The sequence below is a fragment of the Cheilinus undulatus genome, linkage group 8, assembly GCF_018320785.1.
Source record: "Cheilinus undulatus linkage group 8, ASM1832078v1, whole genome shotgun sequence".
Lineage (NCBI taxonomy): Eukaryota > Metazoa > Chordata > Actinopteri > Labriformes > Labridae > Cheilinus > Cheilinus undulatus.
Window position 1 is genome coordinate 5,760,986 of NC_054872.1, and position 15,932 is coordinate 5,776,917.

General features: G+C 38.6%; 2 protein-coding genes across 3 annotated transcripts in view; one reads left to right on the forward strand and one right to left on the reverse strand.

The window, feature by feature from the left end:
- The window catches only part of snrka (SNF related kinase a), a 79,936-nt gene extending 79,064 nt beyond the window's left edge, over positions 1-872 (reverse strand). The window contains exon 1 of the mRNA XM_041793042.1: positions 673-872. The gene's annotated coding sequence lies outside the window, so the exon portion shown is untranslated. The remainder of the gene's footprint in view (positions 1-672) is intronic.
- A 4,723-nt stretch (positions 873-5,595) lies between these two features.
- pomgnt2 (protein O-linked mannose N-acetylglucosaminyltransferase 2 (beta 1,4-)) overlaps positions 5,596-15,932 on the forward strand; it is a 42,429-nt gene continuing 32,092 nt past the window's right edge. For both annotated transcript variants that reach the window (XM_041793899.1, XM_041793900.1), the window contains exon 1: positions 5,596-5,886. The gene's annotated coding sequence lies outside the window, so the exon portion shown is untranslated. The remainder of the gene's footprint in view (positions 5,887-15,932) is intronic.

Below are 15,932 nucleotides of genomic sequence, written 5' to 3' on the forward strand. Positions count from 1 at the left end.
CCCTCCCTTACACAATATGAAGCTCTAGGCAGAGTAGCACCTGAACATATTCACGTGTGAAACATGTTAACTCTTACTGTTCAGTACCAAAAATACATTCAGCGTTAATAAGCACGTTAGTTCATGTAAGATTGTATATAACCACCCGGCTTGCAGAGCATTCAGCAGCGTTGTGCTTGTTTTGACAGGAAGGCTGCAGCTCTGCCGTTAGCTACTATATCCTAATGGGCTTCCTCGTGCTGCTACAACAAAACTAGTGCTGTTAAAACTTTTATAAATTTGTATTGTTTTCATTTTTACGTATATGTTCCGCCATTATCTTACCACAACTTAGTTTTTTTGGACAAGTCCTGAAGTCAGCTGTATAACGGGCCCAGCGGTAGCACCGACAACTAATGTTAGCCTTACGTTACCAGAGGCTAGCTCGTTGTTCATTGATTGATCAACGTTAGCTTACAGGCTGACAAGCGTTAAATGTCGTCGTCATTTGACGTTAGGTCGTCGGTTATTAGTTCACCAACCTATCTGTGGATAAACTTATGCCCTAGCACTTCCAGCTAGCCCCACAACTGAGCGTAAGTTATAAGGGGGCATAGATGCTGTTTAAATATCCACCAACTAGCCATAGTTAGCATGTAGCAAGCTAAAGTTACTACGGCTCGCTCAGCTCACCTCTCCAGCTTCTCCTCGGTAAACATAAAGCCCTCGAGTCCCGTCTTTACCGATTCCTTGGGTCCTTCGTGTGATCTTTACCAAAGATTTTGCATCTGTCTGAGTAAACGATACCGGTACCGCCTGAAGTGACCGCGGCACTTACAGGGTGCCTATGAGCAGAGTTCATCAGTAAAACGAGGCATTGCATCGTTGGCGACGGCAGCCCTAATCGGAATCGCTCTATCCTCCCAGCCGAGGCGGTGGGGCTGTAATGTTGCGTTTAGGGGGCGGAAGAAGGCGTCGGGATTTACAGCACCATCACACTTTTGGGACTAATACAGACACACATCTTAAACGGGTAGAAATTATTTACACTCGGTTATTCAGGTATGATTTTCACGCTATTTTTAATTATTAAAGAAACAAAATGTTGATAGAAACTGGGTTTTTCCCCAACATCAGTTAGAAAAAGTGAAAAAGAACTACATTCGTAAAGTTCTCATGGCTGAAATAAATCACTTCAATTGAAAGAAAGCATCATATATCGTCCAGGTGAAGCTAAAGTGCCTTTAGATTCATCTTACAATGTAGAATAATTTATTTTCAGTCAATGTTAATATTTTTGTATTACCCCCATGATTACTTCATATTATCCAAATGTCAGAACTTTCATGCTCTTGCAAAATTGTCTCAAACTTAAAGCATGTAAAGTAGGGCGGTCAAGATTATTTTTTTTAATCTCTATTATTTGAGATCCACAATTGGTGCACTCATTATTTTTAATCGCGATGAATCGCATGCTTTATGTCCTTTTCAACACACTTTGGTTAGGCCAAGTCATAAGTCATCTGCACCATGTGTTTTCTGTCCCTTTATTGCCTTTACAATCCATAACAAGTTCCTTTGCTTAGTGTCAATCTAGCTCTGAAAGAAGGTTTGTACCCAAAGAGGAAGTCAATTACCTTAAGTGTAAGACAGTAGAAAATAAAAATTAAAAAATGGCACAAAAACAGTTCAAAATGCAAAACAGGGGAATTTTAAAATGCAATTAAAAGCATGCAGTTAATCAGGATGAAGTACATAGATTCTGTGATTAACCGCAATTTTAAAAAGTAATATTTCAACAGTTTTATTATAAAGGCACTGAGACAAGTGATACAATGACACTACATATCTATTTATTTTCATCTGATGTTCTTCATCCCTCCTCTTGTGAATTTATCAGTTTATAGTTTTCATTCTCTTCTACTTTATTGCCCTTTTTATCTTTAAATAACAACAAACTGCAGATGTGACTAACTTTGTCTATGTAGTCACACAATGAGAGGCTAACATCATGCTTTAAAATTATAGTACAGTATTTGATTTTTTTTCACAAGTACGATTATGAGACTTTGTGCCGATACCGATATCCAATATTCGAATCTGTAACTGTACCTCCTTAATTGAGGCCTATTAAAACAATGTGGGAGTTCAGAGTTACGAGTGTCACATGAAGGCAACACAACAGCATCACCAACCGCATTCAACTCTGACGTCAAACAATTTTTTTTGATTGTGAATGCTGAAAATGTATTGTCGTTTACTTAAACCTGTCCATATTATCATCACCACTGGTAAAAGTTTGACTGTCCTGTCTGAAAAGGTGAGGTCTGAGATGTCTATAGCAGGACGTCCGATGAATATAGTCAGAGAAGACTTTGTTTTAACAAGGCAGGACGGCAACATCTTTAAGTAGTTATCATGGTGATACACATTTAATATTTATGTTTCTTACTACAAGATTTACTCATGCAGCTTTTTTCTTTCCTGTTTTTTGTGATGCATTCATGGCGTGTCAGGATCGTCCCGGTCTTCTCATAAAGCGGCGTGCAGCGACACCTAGTGATGGACAAAATAACATCATTTGCTTTGGCCCCTATTTGAACCCTGACTATTCATAATTCACTCTTTCTCATTAATTTCTTTCCTCAGAGCAGTTTCTCCTCATTTAATTATTTGCATAACACGATCATGATGTATCTACTGAGGAATGTCTTATTGCTTGATCCTTGTTTTGTTTTGTGTTTAAACATATTGAACTTTATAATCCACACTATATTTTTTGTCTCTCCTGTGCATGCCAAAAAGGATACAGGAGAGAAACTCTCACAGTAGAAACTAACTAAATGAAATAAGTAATGGGGTTTTATTAAGACTAGATGAGTACGACAAGAGTCTTCACCAATCATATCCAGGGGCATAGCTAGGGATTTAAGGCCCCCAGAAAAAATATATAACACAGGGCTCCCCTTAAACGGCTAGCCAAGCAACAAATGTTAATGTCATTTTCACAAATATCCATGAATTTTGATGTATTTTTGAACCACAATTTCTTCATTCATGAGCAATATTTTTCATATGGTTAAGTTAAATTTACTTGCATTTTTTTTTGCAGCACTGAAGTATACCATTTGGACATTTTCAAAGGTGGCGCAGCCCCCCCCCCCCCCCCCCCCCATTCCTCTATTCCTCCCAGCGTTGTGAGTATTCTCACTACAATTTGCTGTCTTTCTCTCTGTTACGCTCCGACTCGTCTCCTCGACCGTCTTTCAAACTCTATAAACTACAAAACTTTGAATAGAAACACACCCAAAATGCTGATTGAAGTTACTCATGTCTGCCATTTCCTGGTGTAAAGTGGTAACAGCGCAGACCTCCGCCATTAGCCCTATCTCCCAATAGTACAGAATCCTTTAAAAAATTCCTGAATCCAGACAGTGATCTGGATCACTTCCAAAATCTAATCAGTTCTTCCTTATGCCATTTCTGACATTTCCTGGAAATACTGTATCATCAAAATCTGTCCACAACGTTCTGAGTTATGTTGCTAAGAATCGAACAAACTAACAAACTAACAAACCCACCCAATCACATAACCTCCTTGGTGGAGGTAATAATGACACTTATTACTAAAGAATAAATAAATAAAAACACACTTTTCATTACAGGTTTATCAAGCCCCCCCATATGTTGGTGACATATAGTCATTGTCCATAGCACACTGGAAGAGGTAAAGGCGTATTTAACAATATTAAAACGGAAGTCCCCAAGGAACCATGCATAGGTTTGTTCATCTGCAGACATAAGTAATGATCTGATTTAGAAAGGAAAAATACAGTAAATGGCAGGAAAATTGCTTCAAATTGCCTTTTGGGCTTAATGATACCATTATAATCCCATATTTCTCTTTAACTTCTTCAAATATTACAGAGAAGTGTAGTCACTCTGGATGTAAGATGAATAAGCTGGCACAGTTAAACATCATCAGGTCAGACTGATGGATCTTGCTCCATGTTCCCAACAGTTTATCATGTGTTTGTGCTGTACTCACCCACACAATGGTCTACACTCCTGGTCCCTGAGAGTGAGGTTGTCAAGTGGCTTTTTGTCTGCTCATGATTTAAGGAGGCATAGAGGAAACTAGTAACCTCATCATATTATTATGAGGAATTATTTATTCAGCTGATAGTGGTTTCATCAAGAATGATCTTTTAGAATAATCATTTTCATTGTGCCATGGGTCCAGATCTGACTTTGCAAGCCTAAAGGGGCCTGATTTATAAATTTGTCGTTAGTCAAGGTGTACTTATAAATTTAAGATTTATAAGTGTGGAAGTTGTCATACTTCAGCAATAAAAAGATCTCTATAGTGCTCCTTGCTTTTCTTTCCACAGACTCAAGATGGGAGTGTTGCTTTGTATTTGATGTCACCACTTCTGAACTGTGTGCCAAAAAAAGAACAACCGTTTGAATGACCGGGATTCAGAAGAATCTGTTCATATTTATTCCACCCAGTTTGTCTAACAAGAGCTGACAAAGAACTCCAGAAAAAGAAGGATTATAGTTTATGATTCAGAAGAATTAGGGTCAGAGAGAGTCCTTTATGTTGGCAAGGAGGTCTTCTTTTTGCAAGATTCTCTTTTACAATACCTTAAAAAAATCCAAGAAATTTAAAGCTAGGAAAAGGTTAAGTGCACAAGTACAGAAGAATGGATAAAGTACTTTCAAGAAAAGTTAGGCTTAAAAAAATATCATCCACATTTTCCAAAATAAAACAAAAAACATAAACATTAAATTAAATTATTGAACAAATAAATAAATTGCATTTGGAATATTACGTAAAACCAGATAAAAATAACATTACTTAACTAAATAATTAAATAGATGTATGCAACTTATTTTAGGATACTTGTGTTTTTACTCTGGAATAAATCAGGCTGAATAAAACACATTTTTTTGCACCTATACAATAAAAAAGTATTTTAAGTTATATAGCTTAGGCTCCATCATCACTACTACAGCTTGCATAATTCTATTTTCTTTTTATTTCCTTATTTCATCCAATTTGCATTTGTCAACAATCCTCAACCATCCTCAGCCAGAAAAATTTCACTTAATTTGGTTAATTGTTTATAATAATATAATACCATCACCCAATAGAATGGCGTTAATGACGAGGTTTCCATGTCTATAGATACATAAACAATTACTTTTTTTATACATAAAATATTGGTGGATCAACATAAAAACTTTAAACACTACAAACATTTGGATAAATGTTGATGCAGATAGGTAAAGGAGGGGCCTCGCGCTCCAAAGGGCCACAACAGAATAGGGGTGAGAGCCACCCCTGTGCATATGACTCATAAAACCCGTCCTAGATAATATATATATAAATTATTATGATTGTTAAAAAACCGTAAATGTTACGTTTTGAAGAATACGGCACTCGTAGTATTTCTCTAATTACGTCTGTATAAATTAATGGGCTCAAGATGCAATAATCATCAATGGCAAATGAGCGAGGCCGGGTGTCATCGCGAGATTTGAGCGCGGGATTTCCCTCGGCGGTAGGTGGAGACTTGACACAGCAGAGTGGAGTCGGTATCCAGGCAGCTGCTCTGTGTCTCTGCCTTTCTGAGAGCTAGGCTAGCTGGTAAACAACACCAAAAAAGCCCCGGCGTAGTGTGGGACAATGTAATGACTGAACACGCCGTTGTTTTTGAGTATTAGTCTCGGTATCCATTATTTTACCGCTTTTTGTTCCCAACTACATGCCTTGTGTTCCCGTTCACGACCGTCTCTGCAAAAGGCTGGTACATTACTGAGGTCCACTGATGCTGCCTAAATGAGCTAACCTTTCAACTGTCCTCAGAGAAACAAAAAGCTGCATTTTCACCGAGGTCTGAGGTAAGAATCATCACACAGATACTTCATCTTTTTATTTGTTTTTAGGAAACACAAACGGACTGTGTCGATATAATTCTTCCAGCTATCTGTCACAGGGCTTTGCCTTTGCAGGTGTTGGTTTATCTCAGATGAGTGTCCAGCTGACTGACAGTTTGAGAGGAAAATCGGCACAAAGATGGTTGTAAAAAATATATTCTCTAATACAAGCCAAAGTCGTCTCAGTTCTGCAGAGCTGCTGGTTTTACACACCATAAAAAAGCTTTTAATTTGAAATATAGGCTACTTCACGTACTTAACAATTGAGTAAATATTTGCCGTCTATGCTGCTATCAAGCGCCGCATTCCCTCTGTCCTATATATCACGCTTTAAATGGATTTGATCACGTTATTTAATGCACTTCAATTGATACTACACAAATTTAGAGGACCAATGCTGACAGAAAACAACATATTACTTAACCAAACCCAGCCTTTATGAGCAGATTGCAGTTGCACAATAAATCCCATCTCTGTTGTTGCTGCCATATGAAAGTGACTAAAATAAGCACACCACAGATAGCCAGGATCACTAAACTGGAATAAGGGGTATGAGCTGGCATTGTTGTGATTATTTTAGTCTGCAATATTAGATCCAAACAACAGAAATGTGTAGTAACTGAGAGCAGAGTTGATGTGCACAGTTAGATTTCCATCCCCATCTATTTTCTCCATGTTATCATAAAATGTTATTCATCACAAATCTAGCTGTCCTATTCTGCATGTAATGTAACTTCTTTTTGTAGTTAAATTGACCAGTTTTTAGTAGATATTATGATTACACTTCAGCAGTTGCACATGCAAATTGGTGGCTGAAAAAAAAGTGGAAAGAAACGCAGAGAAGCAAGCCAAATCCCTGGTATAAAGAGAAGCGTCTCATTGTGCCGTAGGATGTTGGAATCATTACATGAGAAAAGCATTGCCACAGAATAGCTTTGGAAAACAAGCTCCTTGAAGTGGAACATAGCTGTTTATGGTTGTATTTGTACTCACAGCAGCAGTATTTCTACTGATTTACTTTGTTGTAACAAACATTGTGTAATTAATTAACTAATTATCAGAGCGTCTGTATGAATCCAGTCATTCAAGTAAGGTTCTCTGCCAGATTTTAGCTGCTAGTACAGCTCGGCAATTAATCTGTTTTAAATTTCAGTCATAATTTGAGCTCCCCAGAATCATGTAAAGAATATTAGAGTGATCAAAGAATTACCGTATCACATCACATGCTGCTTTGTCTATAAGTTTCAGTATTTGCTGTTACACTTCGGCCATAAAAGTAATTATTTTTTATTAATTTATTGTTTTTATAAACTGCTATTTCAAGATAATTCTTTGTTTCCACAAATTTGTTTGCATTTGCAGTTATTATACAAGCGTTTAAAGTGTCTCAGTTTGATAATTGCATGGGTTGCAGATATTGTCAAATCAGCAGGAAATTGTGTTTTATTATTTTTATCTCAGTGCCAATCAAAGTAATCATGATCATGATTTTCACCATAATTGAGCAGCCCTAGTTGCCTAACATGTTTATGGTAGGCCCTGTCTTGTTGAACTGTTTTATGCCCCTACTGCTGGCTTCTAACATCAGTCCTCAAAACACTGAGCCATGTCTGCCCACTGGGATTTTGTTAATTTGTTTGGATTGTTGACCAGGAGACCTCAGCCCACTGCTAAGAGTTACCTTGTCACTAGAGCACAGATTAATCCACATCGGCCAATATGTAGCCGATATATTAGCCCTTAGAGCTCATGCGGCACTGACCCGTGCTGTAGGCACATCACTTAATAAATCACTTGGTGACATTTGAACTGTAAGTTTTGGGAACTAACTTTGTTTCCTATGAAAGCTCTCCATTGTGCCTTTCTAATCATGTCTTCCGTAACCGTAAGTCATAAAAACATAGTCTTTTTTTTCCTCTGAAAGCTGACCATTTTGCCGTTCATTTGCTACCATTGATGTCTCCGTAGCTGTCCAAGACAAACAATAAAAAATAAAGCAAGTGTGCCAGTCAGTGTGGCATTGTCCATGGTAGGAAAACACAAGCAGAGCAACGACACTGTTCCAGAAAGCACAGCTATTTAGAGACATTCATGCCCTGCAGTAAAAAAGGGATCATACAAGTCTATAACCTAATTTTTGCCTTTCATTTGGGGTGGCAGGGGGTCACGCTGGAGTGGTGGGGTACCAAAATGAAGCATCAAAATCTGTGTTGTAATTTGGTTCAGTTTGTATCAGATGTGTTAGTACCAGTACTGTGTTGGTACCGGATTTCAATAGTCATCCCTAAACACAATATTAGATAGATTAAACCAGGGCTGAATGACTTTGAACAAATATCTAGTTGGGATCATTTTGTCCAATACTGCAAATAGAGTATAATTGTTGTATTGAATTAAATTTTTTATCTAATTTTCAGTTAGATAAAAAAGGAAATTACGGCTTTTTTGTGAACTATTCTAAAACAAAATAAACTTAAATGTTTGCATGAATTGTAGGGCTCAACATCTCTGCTGCAAAACATTGTATTTAACTAGTATTTTAGCAACATGTCAGGTTAAAGAAATAGTGTACTATTGTAGTTTTGAAAATTGCAGGAGGACATTTCTGATTTAGTCTAAATTTTGCTAAAATGCTCAGCGCTACTGTTGACAGATTCTGAATAAACACGAGATACTTGTGCCCTATAAAGAGGATCAGTGCTCAGTGAAGAAATCCCTGATCCATTACTATTTGCCTCCACAAGTCAACCATGCAGACCGATGTGTGGCAGGAAACCCGCCCTTCACCAGGGATGTTAAGTGGGACCCTCCTTCATCAGTGTTTTATCCAGTTTTTCCCACGACTCCTACGGAGGGCTGAACAGTGATCTCCAGCGTCCCAGAGTCCCTAGTTCTTTATTCTTAGACGCATGGAGCCCCCCTCCTCAACAGTCAAGGCTACTGTTATGTTTCACTTAACAACAAATTGAGGACATCATGACAAAATCAGCCAGCAGTGCAACCTCAGTTACCAATACAACACGTTGCACAAATCAGAGGATCATCATAGTCTGTGATTACTGGTTTGTTCTTTGGAATTAATTGGTGAATATAAGTAGCTGTAATTGTATTTGTAAAAGTCTTTCTTGATGCTTACTGAGCGTGTAGAAAAACTGAAACGAAATTTGAGTGATTGACTGAATTTCTTTTATTTGATGGGGACGATACAGTTTAACAGTTTCACAACAGAGCATGAATGTGATGTACTACACAGTTTATAGTGATGCTAATTTCCAACTGTTGTCCCTAGTTGAGCTTTTGAGTTAATGATTCAGAAAATGCTCAATATGTAACAGCATAAAATGGCATAGCAGTTTACAGAATAAAGGGACAATAAAATACACATCCACATTAAAAACACAAATTCTATTAACCAGTTAAAATAGGAAAGTTTAAAAATTATTATAGCTCTGGTTCACTTTCAGACAGACTTGACCTTTTATAGTGGAGGATTTTAAATCTGTGGTTAGTTTTATTTAGGTTGGTGATGAAATCCACATTTACAGCTTTTAATAGAGAAAGCTGACTGTCAAAATGTTGATCTGTCAAATCAGACTAACATTTATTATTGGTCATGAAGGGGTTAAAATATGTGTTACAGCTGACAACAAAGCAGTGTTTATCTGTGTAGCCAAGGGGATACATGATTTGATACCAATCCTACAACATACTGATTCAACAGTTTGAACAGGAGCTGCTCCAGATTTCACAGATCTTCAAGTGTCAGACTTTAAAATAGGCTAATGTGAGCTCTCCTTTAGTCTTTGTCAGCTCTCCTGCAGCAGAATTAAAACAGTGTTATTGTAGTCTAGAGGTTTAGTAAAAATGTATGCATTAGTCTGTTTGGCTCAGAGAGAGAAATAGTATTACTTTAGCAAAAATGCTGTTTTGTGACAGCCCACATGGGATTTTTTGATATCATTGTTGGGCTTTTTCCCCCTTTATTCAGATAGAATAGCTGAAGCGAGACAGGAAGTCAAGGAAAGAGTGGGGGACAACAGGCACCAAGCAGTGGCAAGACTGGGAATCGATCCTGAAACCAGGATGTTGACGGTAGGGGTGTGACGAGTTCTCGTGCCACGAGATGTCGTGAGATCAAAACACCACGAGATTTCTCGTCGCGGGAAAATCAATCTCACGAAATCAATATTGCGCACACTTGGAGCAGTAGGTCTCCTTACAGAAAACAATACCAAACTGGAAGTTATAAAAGATCACAAACATGCCCTGAACACTTTAAAACTGTTGGTGAGAGAGCAAATGAGGAAACGAAACTGATCCGATATCCACTAAGATGACCGCTCCAACCACCCCCTCGTGTGCGCTGCTTGGGCCGCACATGATCCACCTATGCATCATCATAACTGTGTGAATTGATGAAATGCTGCTGGTGAAAGCCTGTGCAGTCTCCATGAGGAGAATACAGCGTTTATTTAGTTCATGCATGCGCACAGACTCGCTCGTAGTGCCGCTATTTGTGACTTTGTAACTTTGAGTCGCGGCTTCGTCATATCTCCTTCTCGTCTCACCGTCTGTCAGTCACACATCCATCAGCTGTTGGCTGTGCTTTCAGCAGTCAGAAGCTTAACACGAGTAGCACAACAGGTCTGCATACTGCAGTGGAAAACTCAGCAAAACAAACTCTGTTTGAGTGCCATAGAGTCCACTGTTAGCTCCAAAAAGCGAAGTTAAAGCTTCAGTTAAATGCGCCCTGTTTGTTGTATGACAGCAGACAGAGACACACACTCACTCACCAACGCACACACATTAACACACACGCTTATCTGTGCGTCGTGTCCAACACTGTTAAAGCTCATCTGAGAAAAAAGACCACAAAACGATACAGTAATCTATTTCTTTAAATTACGTGTTTTTGACTTAAAGATGTATTTTGAGTGTTTTAAATATGGATGTCCTTAAAGAGGTTGAAAAATAGTGTGATTTTACTGATGCAGTGCTTTATATTTCGGTCTGTTGTAAACGGTGCTTAAAATACTTAAATAATCTAAATGCTTTTACTATATATGACTAAGTATAATATTAAAATTAGTTATCGTAATTGTAGCGATGAGTGTATAGTGTAGTAAATTAAAGATTTTGTAGACGGTTAAAATTAAAGGTTTGATTTGAAGAGCATTTAAATGTACAGTTTGAGTCAAAGTTGGTTCAAACATTATTGAGTAGACCTGAATGTGTTGCAGCTATGACTATTAGTTGTATAAAGGACATATTATCCACCCATGTATTTTTTGTTCCAAAATTTAAAAAAAAGTGTGAAATCTTGACTGGTCTTGTGTCTTGTGTGCCCAAATCTTGTCTCGTCTCGTGAGAAAGGTGTCTCGTCACACCCCTAGTTGACGGCGATGGTCTCTGTACATGGGTGCCTGCTGACACACTGAGCCAAACTGGTGCCAACCCACATGCGATTCTTAAAGGGGACAGATTTTACCCTTTTAAGACAAGTTTATATTGGTCTCAGAGGTCCCCAAAACATGCCTGTGAAGTCTGTTGCTGAAAAGCACTCCAGGATTGGATTTTTGCACATCTAAAAACCCCTCTGTTTCAGCCCTGCTCAGAACGTGCCGTTCCTGTGTTTATGGCTTTAAATGTTGCTGAGCTGCCTGACTCCGCCCCTGACCACACCCCTCTCAGGAAATGGATGTGCCTCCTCTCAGCAGGATCAGGAGAGGAGGGTGGAACTTTCTTCCGAGCAGGGAGGGCCAACCAAACCTGGGGGTGGGGCTAACTCCCCACATGACATCATGAGGGGAAAATCTGACAACGGCTTGTTTCAACACACATTTTCTGAAAGGTAAAGAAAGAGGGGGTCAGGAGGAAATAGATTTTTCTGATACTTAAGGGGATTATGGACAGGCCAGAGGCATATATATTTTTGTTATAAAACCTGAAAAATTGATTTTTGCATAATATGTCCCCTTTAAGATAAAATCAGATTCAAAAATTGCTGCAAGATTTCTTGCTTGATTGCTCAGATTAAGTCATATTTTCATGTAGTTTGGGGATTAATTTCTCTCCCCTCTCTCTCTTTAAGCCTTTGAATCAATGATTTATACAATCGTGATTAAAAAATCTGTATTTTAAACTAAGTCTGTGAAAACGAAAAAGCCGTAATATTATCCTTGAACTCTTTAACAGGATGTGATTTACATGTCCACAGAGTTGTTTCATAGTGTCTCAAAACATTGCTTCAGATCTGTATCCTTTGATTGGTCATACCTACGACCCACTGATATTAGACGATCTGTAAAAAGGATGCGTATGATACTAAATTACCTGTTGTAAAATGTGACCCAAAGACAGTTTTATAGATGTATGTCAGTATCACTGTGTTATCAGCGATCCAATAAGAAGCTGCGGGAAAAAGACAGCATTTTTGTCTGGTATACATTTGTAATCTTGGTCTAGGTCTAGAGATGCGATGATTGTGATAACCAGGATGAATACCTGGTGATACCTTTTTTTCCACTGCTGCACATGTTTGTAATGATGTGTGTTTGTAAATATTCTGGACAATACTGGGATTTGCGGTTGGGATGAGAGTCAGCACATCCTAGTCTGAGGCTTTAGTTCTCTGTCGGAAAACTGTGGAGTGCTCCCTCTGGGTGGGGAGTGAGCCTCTGCCTCAGGTGAAGGAGTTCAAGTGTCTTGGGTTCTTGTTCATGAGTGAGGGTAGAAGGGAGCATTAGATTGACAGCCGGATCTGTGCAAAGTCAGCAGTTTTACAGGCGTTGTACCGGACCGTTGTGGTGAAGTGGGAGCTGAGCCGGAAAGTGAAGCTTTTTAATTTACCAGTCAGTCTTCCTCCCAACCCTCACCTATGGTCATGAACTCTGGGTAATGACAGAAAGAATGAAATCGTGGATACAAGCGGCCGAAATGAGTTTTCTCTGCAGGATGGCCAGGCTCACTCTTAAAGATAGGGTAAGGCGTTCGGACATCTGGAGGGAACTAGGAGTAGAGCCGCTGCTCCTTTGCGTCCAAAGGAGCCAGTTGAGGTGGTTTGATCCGATCAGGATCCCTCCTGGACGCCTCCTTTTGGGGGGTTTCCGGGCAGGGAGACCCAGAGGAAGAGGAAGAGGATCCTTGTGGAAGACCCAGAATGCGCTGGAGGGATAAACGCATTCTGGGTCCCGGACCCAGTCCCTGATAAACAGAAGAAGATGGATGAATGGATGGAATATTGTGATTTGCATTTGCTTTTATGATATAATACATAATGGTATCATGAGTCTACTTGCTTTTGGAGTTTGTATTTCTCAGCTCAAAGTATACAAGTATAAAGCAGTATAGAAATACAAAACCTGAAGTTTTACTGCTTTAAAAATACCTCAATACTTGCAAAAAAAGTTTTTTTCTGCAGGCACTTTTATTAACATTTCAGTAACTATTCCATACAAAAATAACTGCAGCCTTTTATGGAATTATTTAATTGCACAGCCTGACATGGCAATTACAATTATAATTGTGATTACATTGTGAAGCACTTAAAGGAATTCTTAAATTGAGGCAATAGTTGCATAAAGTCTTGTAATTTTTAATAAATCAGTATCTAATTTATTGCCCAGCCCTGACGAGTAGTTGGGTCTAGGGATCAGCTTTAAAACAATGCAGCATAACTGATAAACATCCACTACTGACGTCAGTTTATGCCACATTATTCACAGATTGGCCAATGCCTGCCTCCAGGGACGATATCTGCTAGTACTAATGTTAAACTGATGCAGTGGTGCTTCTCTATCTTGGGTGGGCTTTGAAAAATATTTGTGTGGAGGGTAAAAATGATGAATCATGGCGTCAGTTTAGCTCAGTTGCAGGCAAACACAGAGGCTTCGGTCCTTGGTGCACTGGTCACAGGAGGATATCTTGATCCTGGTGCTGTTGAGTGCACGGATTCCCCCACACTCTCTCTATATATGTATTCGCTATCTCTATTAACTACACTGTCTAATACAGGCAAAAAGACTCAAATATAGTCACTGAAAAAGTGATGCATCACACTGCCCCAAAAAGCAAACTGTTAGCCTCGATTGCACATCAGTTTAGTTTGATTTCATGTGAACAGAGGTTTCCAAATGAGTGCAGCTGTTTTCTCTTAACTCCATTGTGTGTCCTAAGACAGTGAGACTGTAAACAATGGCTGGTGGATTGGAGGGGAAATTTGCCCCGACTATCTGCTGACTCTGAGAGTCCTGAAATGTTGGCAGTCGCCTTCAATAATCGTCAGAACATACCGATGAGTTCTGAGATAGAGAAAACCATGGCTTAAAGTTAATGTGAAATTTGCTCACATCTTGTTTCCCCCAAGCCCATATGATTTGACATGTGTTGATTTCTTTTGTTTCCCCTGCCCTCTTTTCTGTCTGCAGCGAGCGGAGAAGTGCAACAGGATCTTGTGTTGTGCACTGGCAGCTCTCCCCATTATGCTCTCACTTTGATCTGCGTTTCTGCTTCTTTCTGTTGGAATAATTCAAAGCCATTCTTTGCAACTTTTCACCAAACTGAAACGCTGACTTATGCAGGAAAAGATAAGTCTGGATAACCCCTCTGTGAATACTCCTGCATTTTCAGGGGGAAAATGCAGTCGTGACTCTAAAATAACTGATTTTCATGTATTTCCACATTCACTAACTGCTGTGCAGAACAGACTCGTACAGCTTTTAAAAGCGGCACTAAAGGATGAAGTCAGTGCTTTACAGGAAGTCTCAACACACACTGAAGGAGCACGTTAATGTTTCTGCACTTAAATCCGTATTCACAATGACACAATTTTAATCATTTTCCTTTATTTACCAACACAAAGGCTAAAACAATCAAGATGCAAAAGAAGTGTAGACTTTCAGCTTTAATTTGAGGTGTTTCACAAACATAAACCATTTTATTCTGAGGACCTCCATTATCATTAGGCCTGAATGATTTACAAAATTTCAACATGCAATTATTATTAGGTTTCTCATCTTATGCATTTTTCAACAAATTCAAGCAATAAATCATTCAATAGTCAAACCTAAATTCAGTCAGGAACACTCTCATCATATATTTAACTATTTTATTGCAAAATGGATGTACATTTACTTAGCAGAGAACGCTCTGCTCTAAAGCTCCCTGGGTTAGTCAGCATGTTGTGACTTTCTAGGGAGTGCATCACTAGAACCCCCATATTAATAGATACATTTATAACAATATGTATTGAAAACAATGAAATTATTTCAGAAGCAATTAATCCATAGTAGCATGAATCTGAATATGAGGGTGCAACAAGCTTAAAGCTATAAAGGAGGCAGCTGGGGTGGGGGAGGTGAAGCTGGCTATCAGCTGATCACAGCTAGGGGTATGACTTTCATGAACTTACACCAAGCTTCACCAATTTTAGGTACAACGCATTGTTAATTTTGGCAGCTATTTTTAATTCTAGTCTTAGTTTTAGTCTTTAAATGAAATGCATTTTAGTCATTTCTACCCTTTTTAGTGTTAGTCTAGTTTAAGTCAACAAAAACTCAAAACATTTTAGTCTAGTTTTAGTCCATAAAAAGTCCTCACATTTCAGTCTATTCTTTTAGTCCAAGCATTTATTTTCTTGCCTAAATCCGATACCAGATCATGGTAGTGTGTTCTCTGCACTCTGCCAAACCTGGGGTCCCTGCTTTCTACAGCTGAGAGGCAGAATAGCTACAGCTACATTGTTTTTTGACAGATTTACCCACAGTGGAGAAATATCATGGATTTTGAATGTCTGACAAAACTACATTATATTTTAGTCTAGTTTTAGTCATCTTGATGAAAACTAAATGTAGTTTTTGTCAGTTTTAGTCATCACAGATCTATTTTTGTTGGTCTTAGTGTAGTTTTTGCCGTGGAAAAAAGGCTGTCAATAAACATTTTTAGTCAAAATTAAAAGGAACCCTGCATGATCAGACCAGTTTATCTTGTTGTATAGATATTTGTATCTCTCC